The sequence below is a fragment of the Meleagris gallopavo genome, chromosome 19 (genome assembly GCF_000146605.3).
Source record: "Meleagris gallopavo isolate NT-WF06-2002-E0010 breed Aviagen turkey brand Nicholas breeding stock chromosome 19, Turkey_5.1, whole genome shotgun sequence".
NCBI lineage: Eukaryota > Metazoa > Chordata > Aves > Galliformes > Phasianidae > Meleagris > Meleagris gallopavo.
The window spans coordinates 7,419,526-7,429,964 of NC_015029.2; the positions used below are offsets into that span (position 1 = coordinate 7,419,526).

Sequence of the window (10,439 nt, forward strand, 5' to 3'; positions counted from 1 at the left end):
CATAGAAAAATGAGTATCTGTTTCAGTCTAGCTTGGTTTTAAAAAGAAAAAACACCTCAGCAGTAGATGGTATGATGTATAAATGGCATAAATGCATGTATTTGCAAGTGTCAACTTTGAAATAGAAGAAAAACGTGCAGCAGTGCTGTGCACCATGTGCCAGCAGAGATGGAAATGGATTGGGTTTGTGCAGCGAGTTTATGTGGATGGAGGGATGCTACATGAAATAAATAGGGCTCTGCCATGGGTGAAGGCAATTAGGGCAGCCCAACTCCTGGCTCTGTCAGGCTCCAAGCCAGGGTTGCTGCTCTCTATAGGAGGCTGGTGTACCAGCAGCATTTGGTAATCAAGGGGCGAAATAGCAAAAGCACTCTTGCAGTTCCTGTACTTTCTCTCTTTCTCCTTCCTATGCAATTCACCTGTTGTAGGAAAGGGATGGTGAGCTTAGGTCTTAGGTCTGCTGTTGCCTCAGTGCTTCTCCTCCATTTACTGCTCCCTCCTTCTATCTATATCCTAAGCGAAGATGACTTAGGAGAATGGTAACTGAAATAACAGTTCTGCCTTACACAGACCTGACTTGCCTTCTCAAGGAAGGGAGCAGAAAAAGGAGCAGATTTGAGCTATGCAAAGATCTTGTGCATCTGCAGCAGTGAGGATTCACAATTCCAGCCAAGCAACATGCCTGGTTGTCCAGATTCCCCTTGTATTTTCCTTTAATATTGAAGTAATAACTGTAATTACATGGAAATAAGAGGTCCCCTCTCAGGACTGGGCTTTGTTCATGTGCAAACACAAGGGTGATTAACAAACCAGGAACATGGCTGTGAGTTTGGGAGTCGGTGATGGATGTCAGTCTGACCCTTGTATCCCAATGCAGCTTAAAGAAGAAAACAAGCAGCTTGCATTTTTTTTTTTCTTAATCATCTAAAATTTCCATTCATGTTATCCTTCTGTAATACCCATCTAAAAGCATGCTAGCATTGGGCTCTACAAATTTCTGCAGAATCTCCTGGGAGCAGCAAGAGCCGCTGAAGAAGCAATATTTGGATGGGAAACTTATGTCCTCCAAGCTGGCGAGTTGCAACACTGACACAGATTTTTCTTGTCGCTGCAAAACTCTCCTTGTAAAAGGTACGAAATCCCTTCTGCCTTCCCCTCCTCCTCCTGTCTGTTATTTAACAACTGGCTGTGATTTACATGGTTCATTAATGCAATGGTAACACTGACACACACATTCCCAAATAAACCAGAAGGTTTATACTTGACCTGGGCCCTCTGTTCACTGCAGATGTCCCTGAGGATTTGAAGAACAGTGATTTGAAGTGATTGCATTGGGTAAGGACATTATACAATGCAAATACAATTGGACACAAGCATTTAATTTTTAAAAAACACTGCTATCGGAGAGCCTTTCAGCCAGTGCAAACAACAGTTTAACTTCCCTCACACAGCCTGACTCTGGAATCCCCCAAGGACAGAGAAGCAAAGCGGGGCTGGTTTCAATCCAGAGGTGTTTTGTCCAGTGATATGGATGGGATTGCTCTGAACTGTCTCCCTCAGCCCTCCGTTGGGGTTTTGCTACCCTGAGAGGCAGCAGATGTGGGGTGTCCCTGTGCTGATCACCCTATGGAGCACAGTCAAGCCCTGGGTGCTGACTTCCCAGCAGTGAGAGCAGCAAGCTCAGGGACAAATGGTAAAGGTAATTAGTTGTCCCCCTCAGGTGGGATTTTTATTGCTCCATTTGGGTTCTCGTGGAGTGAGAAGAATAAAAGGAGAGGGTTTAAAATGATCATTGCATAATAAGTGGCAGCAGCCTTGTTAATGTGCTGACTGCCTACAAACAGCTGCTAGTCAAACACCCATAAGGGCTGGCTCTGCACATAACCTTCTGCCTTCCTGCAAATGGTTTAACTCCATCAGCTCCTTGCCCTTTCCTATGCAGGCACTGAAAACTCAGGATTTGGAGCATGGAAAGCACAAATCCAGGGTAGCCAGTGGGGCTCCCATAGGGTCCCCAAAGGTTCCCCTGGGTATCCCTTTGGATGTCTTTGAGAAAACCTTTCCCTCTGCAAGGAAGAGGTTCCCAAAAGCAGTGAGAGGGGGAGAGATTCTTCTGGAACATCAATAGGTCTAAATTCAAGGATTCCGATTTTTCCCTTGCTTTTGCCACCACAAATGAGAGCTGGATCCCAATGAGTCTTAACTCCACAGAGTCAGCACTCATTTCTGTATGCCTGAGTCCTTCCACCACCCATAAAAGCCTTTTGTGATCAGTGTAACTCTGCCCATCTGAGCATTTCCCAACTATTTACATAGGAAGAAATGAGCACTGCTTTTACTCTCTGACTCTCCAAACTACAGGAAACAAGGAACCTAGACAGAGGGAGTGGGGAAAGATGTCCCTACTTTCCCTTGTGACTTTCCAGGCTGTCAGCACAGCCTTGGGAGGACACTAACAGGAGGAGAAAGGCAGATCCTTGTGGTTCCCCACAGGGAGCAAGCCTGGGTAGTGCAGGGATTATCTGCAGCAGCTTTTGTTTGGGTCTGGAAGGGAGCGCTGAGGGCACTGCAAAGTGTTATGGCAATGTGAAGACACTGAAGCACTTCTCAAAGCACCCCTGTGGACCTATTAATTGCAATATTGGATCTTTCATCTTTTTCAGCAGGTTCCCAGCAATAGGCATGCAGCCAGCTTGGCTGGGGTTTTGTTTATTTTCCAGTTAATGTAGAAATAGAAATCAATTCCAGCTAACAAAGATAGGAATTTCAGAAAAAAAAGTTCAATTCCCATGGACCATTTGTGGCATATGCCTGGAAAGTATTTACTGGTAGCAGGGCAATTAGGGTAGTGATAGGGCAGGGGACCAGGAACGTCTCCCAGAAGTGAGTGTGAATCATAGGAAGCCTATCATCAGCAAGGCGAGATAAGTATCTTTGCTGTGTTGATTACCACTAGCTAGATGGGAAAATTGTGTTTGGAAGCATGGCAGCACACACAAAACCCGGCTGCAAATGCTCCCTATGGCAGTTCTCCCTCAGGGTGGTAAGAGGCAGCTGAGTGGTGCTCATCTGACGTCCTGTTGCAATAAGTGTGACTGCCCAAACTGAGTAACCAGCACTTGTTACCAACCCTATTAAGCTTTAAGTGGCACTTTAGCCTTGCTCGCTTGTGCTGGGCTTGGGTTATTTAACACATGGACTCTGGCCACATGGCCCAACTGGAGCATAAACTGCCAGAAACTTAAACACTTGTTCACTTCTCCACTGCCAGATTTCCCTCACCTTCATCAGGGCAGAGCTGCCAAGAGTGTTATGTGAGTTCTTGCCAGGAGCATCTGTGAATTATGGATATCAATACCCGGTGACTTTCTATAGGTCACATTTTTGGCCCCGTGAACACAGAGTGGCGATGTGGGGCTTTCCAGCACGCCTGCTATGTCCCTGAGCAATATTGAATGGATATAACATTGATAACATTTGCCTTTTTCAGTGACTTGAGTGAGATTTCTCTAGGTGCCACCCTTTGGGTTCTGCAGGTCACTGCTTACCATGCTCAAGCCCTTTGCATTTATCTTCTCTGTTTTCTCATTTTTAAATATGCAAGTATAACAGTGGAACACTTCAAAACCCTGACTATGTGCAGATCTGAAGGGCATTTAAGCTCTTGAAGCCATATTCTGAGAAGTGTGAAGATGTTGTGCAGTCCCTTCCCTGGATGCTGGCTGCTTCTAGCCTCAGTACCATCCTGTGCAGCCTTTGGGGGAGGAGAGATCTGGGCTGAGCGTGCAGCAGGAATGCAAGGCTTTAGGTTGAAAACACTGAGTGTGAGTCATAATTCTCCAGAAACTGAACAAAAAAAGAAAAAGATGCACCAGCTGCGATACAGGGAGGTTTTGAAAATCTCTGATTTGCTCTGTTTGAAGTATATAACTACAGCGGGTCTGCTAGAAAAACCTGAATGAAAGCAATGAGGTCCAAACTCGGCTGAACACCCCCGGCTCTGTGTCACTAGGGATTTAACACTACAGAGGGACAAATCCAAGGGAGCAGAGGGCAGGCAGACCCACGGGCGGCTCCTTTGGGAACGGCCAATACTGCGTTTTCTCTCTGCGTTCAGCACCACGGACAGCACCGGGCCGTTCACTGCCGTTCCGTATCTTGAGCCAACTTGGGTTGGCGCCGTCCCCAAGAGAAGGGAATAAAAGGAGACAGATCCACGCTCTACGCATCTCTCTGCTGGCCCCAACAGCCGGCATGTCATCCGGGTCCAGCCGCAGCCTCTATTTGTTGCACCGTTTCTTTACCACTGGGAACCTCAGCGATGCTAAACGCTCAGAAGGAGCTTGGAGTTCTGATCTGATCCCCAAGCTGACCTGTGGTGTACGGTTTAATGAGGCTGGTTTATGTATGCCATACCCCAAATCTAAAGGTCAGGGGTTGGGGGCCATAAATATTCACTCTGCACTGACTGGGTATTTCAAACAAGCTTTTAAATATTTATGACAGTGCTTCAATGGCTGAAGGAGAATCTTATAATAGTATTAAGAGAAAAAAAATCCTTCTGTATCTAAAAGCTCAGCGTGAGCCATTTTCATATATTATGCATCACTAAGTGCTGTTTATGGCCCTTCTTGGCAGAATTGGTGCCGTAACAAGACAGAGTTCACGCGTGCGGGGCCGTGCAGCACCTAGGGTGAGCGGGTGCTATTTTAACATACTAAACAGGATATTTTGCTGGGAAGTGACAGAGAATTACAGAATGCTACCAATACTGGCTGCATTAAAAATGTCGTCTGGCTGTCATGGTGCAATTCAATCACAGCTGTGCCCTGCTGCCTCTGAAAAGATCTCAGCCAACCAAAGTGTGAATTCTGAGGAAAACATCTGAAAATGAGAGCAGATGAGTCGGACAAGCAGCAGGATGGAGCTGGAGCTGTTGCCAAGTTGCACCATGTTTGGTGTTCAATCTGCAGCTGCCCTGCAGCAATGTGAATGCTGTCAGAATGGGAATCCAGTGTCTGCAGCTCAACCTTTGGGCCAGCAGAGAGACCAGCAAAGAGAAAATCACTTGCAGTTTTTAATTAGCTTCTAATTAAGACTGAGATGGGCTTTTGACTCTGTGCAGAGCAGCACAAATCAGTCTGACTGATCCCTCTTTCTGGGTGCTATGGGAGTGTGGCCTTATTACCCTCAGCTCTTTAATTTTTAGAAGTGCTTACGGTTTCGGGGAAAGTGCTCTGTCAGCTGAGTTCCCCAGGACTTGTGTGCCTGGCTGGTAAACTCCATCTCCCCTGTGAAGTCTTTTTGTGCAGAGTTAGGGGAAACAACCCAGGCTTTCCATTCTGCTTCGAGGATGGTTGGTGAACTCAAAAGAAATGGGAGACTGATGGACAAGCAGGGGGATGCACATCACACACCAAATGCATAGAGAGCAGGATCTCGGAAGCTTCATTTCCTTAGGAAATCAGGTTTAAAATTAAGGCTAATCAGAATTAAGAAACACTGCAGTTACCCTAAACCAAATGATACTATAATATACTCAGTATATTACATTCTCAATAGCAAAGCAGCATCTGCTACATAAAATGAAATGTGTGTGTCACCATATGTAGGCAGCATAATGTGGACTCAAATTAAATAAAAACATTTCAGAGTATATGGTCCAATGTGCAATCTGGGCCCTGGGAAATGCTGAGATTTACTCTAAAGTTCCTAACAGTTGGCTAAAATGCTGAACCCAAAACAGCGCAAACTTGGGTCTTTTTAGCAACATAAGCTGTTGTCTGCACTTCCCTCCCAGTGAGTCAATATTGCTTCAGGAGTGCATTGTTTCTCTTTTTATTTCTTTTTCTTTTTGATTTTTTTTTCCTATTTGATTCATCTGTGTTTCTTAATGAGGTTTCTTCCCATTAGCTACAAAACACCTGAGCAAGCAGAGCCCTGGGCAGCAGCAAGCACTGCCTTCCCTTCGTGGAAGGTGCAGGAGGGCACTTGGAAGCCCCATAATAGCATTCGGTCTGTTATCCACGTGCTGCAAATGAATGGGAAGAGGTAAACTTTACACAACAGTGTGACTCCCATCTTTCCCAGCCACTCTTTTTCTCCCCGAAAGCTCTCACAGAGCAAGTGGCTTCTCAAGAAGCACACACAATCCTGTGCTATTTTGAAGCAATCAGGCTGAGCTGCACGAGGCAATCCTCCCAGTGTGAATCGTGCTCAGTGAGACTCCGATGTCTGCTATTACCCTCCTTGACCCCACCTGTTGATACAATAACGTGGTAGAAAGTTTGGGCTCTCTCCAGGTGCCTGAAACACTGAGACGATGCTGGGGGGTTTTGCCTGGCTGGGACAGCTAAGGAATTTGTAGTCAGCAAGCACAGATCCTCGGATGAGTTCAACCCTTTCAAATCAGCTAAGGAGGATTTGCTTTTCTTTTGAAGAGAATCTATTAGGCACAAAAGAAGCAAACACAAAGCCATTGTTAAGTGCCAGGAAGGAAGGGATGTTTGCACAGTGCGTGGCCTGGCTGAGGTTTTATCCTTCTTGCTCAAGTCCTTGAATTATTTCAATAATGAACAGACCAGAAAAGGCATTGTTCTGCTCTTTAAAAGCAGTGCAACAACATTTCCAACTGTGAGGCTTGGATAGAAGCGTCTGATGAGTTAAAAATACAACATACCAAAAACAAAGGGAAAGGCAATGCCTCCAGTGGAACTAGCTGTGCTACCACCTGGAAATGTTGGATACACCTGTAAAGGCTCCAGGAATTCACAGGACACAAAGGCAAAAGGTCTGTGTGCTGTTTACACTAGACAAATTAAAGGGAAAGAGCTGTAACCAAGCCCATAGTGCCTGGGGCAATGCAGCTGGGAGCTGGCTGTGCTTCGGGGTCATCCCAGATTGCTGCAGCAATGGGAATAGGCTCATCTCTTCACCAAAACAGAAGAGAGCTGAGGAACGTTACCCATATTGTTTTAATGAGGAAGTTTCCCATGGCCTGTGTTGAAGGAATGTCCTGCAACCACACACTGTGCTCTGTTCCAGCTCCCTTCTTATTCATCTTCTGCACCTCCACAGTTCTTCAGCTGCTGTTTTATTTGTGGTTTCTAATGCAAGAGGCTGGTTCTCACCATTCCTGATGCACACTGCTGGTCGCTGACCTGTTCTCACTTGGTCTCCCCAAAGCATTCGGTGATGGATTGAAGTCTGGCAGTCTGCTCCTTCACCTGCTTCTGAGCTGGGAGGTGAAGGGCTGCAGGGAATGAGAGTTGCTTTCTAAAACTTAGAAAAAAGCAAGCCATCTTTTCAGATCCATACATGCATCTTGTTTTTCTTTTCTATTTCCTCAGTCCTTCGGGTGCATTTTGAACCCCTAATGCTAACACAGCAAGTGAAACACATGGGGCGCAGCCTTGCTGGCCCTGAATCAGCAACCTAATACAATTGGGAGGCATAAACACGTGGTCAGCCAAGGAGTGAAGCAAAGAACCATACGTAGGGGCATTTTGGAAGACCCAAATGAAGTCCCCCGCCGTGCTTTGGCCAAACACACCACCTCTGTTTTGTGCCTGTGTTGAGAGCGAACAAAGGCAGCTGCAACCGAAGTGTTCCTGGATATCAGTAGTACATGGGCACACATAGGAGCGTTTTTCAAGATGGGAAAAAAATAAAACAGCCTGTAAATACTTGTAACCCCGGGGCAACAGAACGCATATCCTGGCAACGCGTGTGGGTTTTACTCTTCCATGACAATTTGCTTTGCTATTCATGAAAAAATATGTTGGTGCTGTTACCTTAGCAACTGCCGCATCACGTTATGGCGATGCTCTGCCCGAGGTGCGTGGAGCCCTGCCTTAAAGGAGCACATCTGTCTCTCCCGTGCCTCCCCCCATGGAAATAGAGCTCAGGTGAGCTGGGATCCTCACCAGGGAAGCCTCAGAAGTTGGTAATGAAGCAGGAGGAAATGCGTTCGTTTAGATGCACTGTTTGGAGCTGTGTCTGATAGTGGCCCGAAGTCACTTTGGACGATATGTTGTACAAACTTGCAGCAAAAAGGAGCTATTTTCCCAAAATATTTTCACTTTTTAAGGGAAGAAAAATGGCAATGAGAAGCCACTGGCAGGCTGGAGGTATGGCAGGGAACATCTTTGTCCAGCTGTCTCCATCCATAGTGTCCATATCAGCATCTTCTACCAGATTGGGCCAATTTCCCAAGAAACGTTTTTTGCCTTCCTTTGTGTTGACTTCAATAGAGAAATTCAGCCCCAGTTGCTGTAGGTGGGATTCCTAGGCAATTCCTACAGAAAGATATGGTGAAAATGTATCACACGGTGACATTTCACCTGTAATGTGTGGAGGAGCCAGGAAGCTTCTTTTGGAAAGGCTCTTGGCTCTGAGTTAACTGTACCAAGCAATGGAAGAGCACCGTGCCTCCAGCTGAGTCCTTTCACCTCCCCTTGAGGGAACACAGCTCCATTTTCTAATCAGAATTCTTCCAACTTCCACTCCACACTGTGGACTGTCACTTCGCTTCTGTTATCAGATAAAAGACTCTTCACGTGCAGAAACCTCCCTCCCAGGGCAGCCTTGCTCTCAGCCCCATGGCAGCATCTCCAGACCGCGCAGCTCTGCGCCCTTTCCAATTTTCTGCAGGTGTTTTCCAAGTCAGGGTAAGACACCATGGGAATTAGAAGACCCAGCTTATGTTCCTTTGCTGTGTCACCATGGACAATTTTTCCTTTCATTTCTCTGTTTCTCTGATATAGACCCAGGAGGGGAGCTCCATGGACAGGGCCTTATCCATGGGAGCCTTGGGCACAGGTTCTGTGACAGTGTTCTTGGCATTAATTACAAAAGGCTGTAAAAGAGGAATCAATTAAAACCAGTGACAGAGCTTATGCTTTTGTCATTTACCCAGGTGCAAGCCTTAATTATTACTATGAAGGTCAATGGAGCTGGATGTGTATAAAAGCAAAGGAGAGGGTGGAAACAGGACCCTTTCTGGGGATGTGCTGTCTGATTAATTTCACAGCCAAACCTGGTACCACTCCCTCGGATCTCTCTGGCCCTTCCTTGTCCTCTGGTTTTGGGTGAGAGCCCATTCCCAGGCAGAGCATCCTGCTGCAGTCCCAGCTGGGGGAAGGTGATGTTTATCTAAAAAAAAAAAGCCTTCTAAGGCACAAGGGGAGGATGTGCTCAGACCTCATTGCACACCTGATGCTTTTGGCCTCAGTGCACTGCTCTTGATAAAGTCAAGAGGAGCTTAATGCTTTTTAAAGGTCCTCTGTTTTTATGGGCTATAAAGCATTGACCTTAAAGGGAGATGTTAAGGGAAGTATATTAAAGAGAGGCCTATGGGGGATAGCCAGGCACACCAGCTTTTCTGCAGCTGCTCTCTGGGCTGCTTTTTTTTTCCAAGCTCTCTCTAAACTAATCTGATTTTCTTCCCATGGAGGTGCAGGATGCTGGTGAGTCCTACTGCAGCCACAAAGCCTTCCTTTGGGCACTCACTGATGGCAACAAGCTGCTTTTGTGCAGTTTGATCTCAGTAGCCTGGCCCTGCTGAGCCCCAGCTTAGTGTCACTGGGCTGCAAATGCTTTGCCTTCCATCATTTGCTGTGACGGGGAGTGCAGGGAGCCCACCTCCCACTCCAACAGTGACCATTGCCACAGGACTGCAGCAGAAGTGCTTCACAACGAGCAATTAAGGAAGGAAAGTCCTCTTGTGGGGCCTCTGCTAATTGGAGGCCGTTGGCAAGTGATTACTATTAAGGCACTCATTAAGGGCAGACAGTCTGCATCACGTTTCTCACATGTGAAAAAGGGGGTGATGGCGTTCGTTGTCAGCCTGTTCTGCCAGCTACTGTGGGACTTAACAGCATCCATGAGGTGCTGGGAAAGCTGTGAGCTGGAGAGCATTTGGAACGTGTGTAACGGGGGGATGGATGTATCATTCCCATGGGTGCTGGGAAGGGCACAGCGTGAGGTGTGCATTGCCTGTGTTTCCTTCCCTAGCCAAGCTCTGGGCGCACCAACAGAGCCTTTGTGGGGTATTGGGAGCAAAGGATGCACAGCACGAGGCTCACCCCCTTTTTTTTCCTGCTGACCCAATTTGGGCGTGAGCCTTCCAGCAGAGGATGCTCAGAGCCCTCTGGGAGGGTTTGCTCCGGGCAGGACCTTTGCACGGGGGTTTGACGCATCCAGTATGAGACCCGGCAGCCCCGGGTCGGGTACAGCCCAGGTGGAGCGAGGTCCGGCCGGCACGGAGGGGGTTAAAACCTCGCCCATCCCCGCGGCCCCCGGCGCTCCCCCACCGCCGCTCCCCGGGCTCCTTTTCCCCCTCTCCCTTTGCCGTGTTTAGTTAAATTTCCCCCGCCTTAGTTGATGTCACATCCTGTTCCACAGCCATCCCCTGCTAGTAGCCAGCCCTACCAATTCCT

At 47.3% G+C, this 10,439-nt stretch overlaps 1 long non-coding RNA gene across 1 annotated transcript; it reads left to right on the forward strand.

Annotated features, from left to right (window-relative positions):
* The first annotated feature begins 449 nt into the window (after positions 1–449).
* On the forward strand, positions 450–4,458 carry LOC109370492. Its single transcript, XR_004161674.1, has 2 exons — positions 450–1,131; positions 1,289–4,458. It is a non-coding gene; the product is annotated as an uncharacterized LOC109370492 (long non-coding RNA).
* Positions 4,459–10,439: the final 5,981 nt, after the last annotated feature.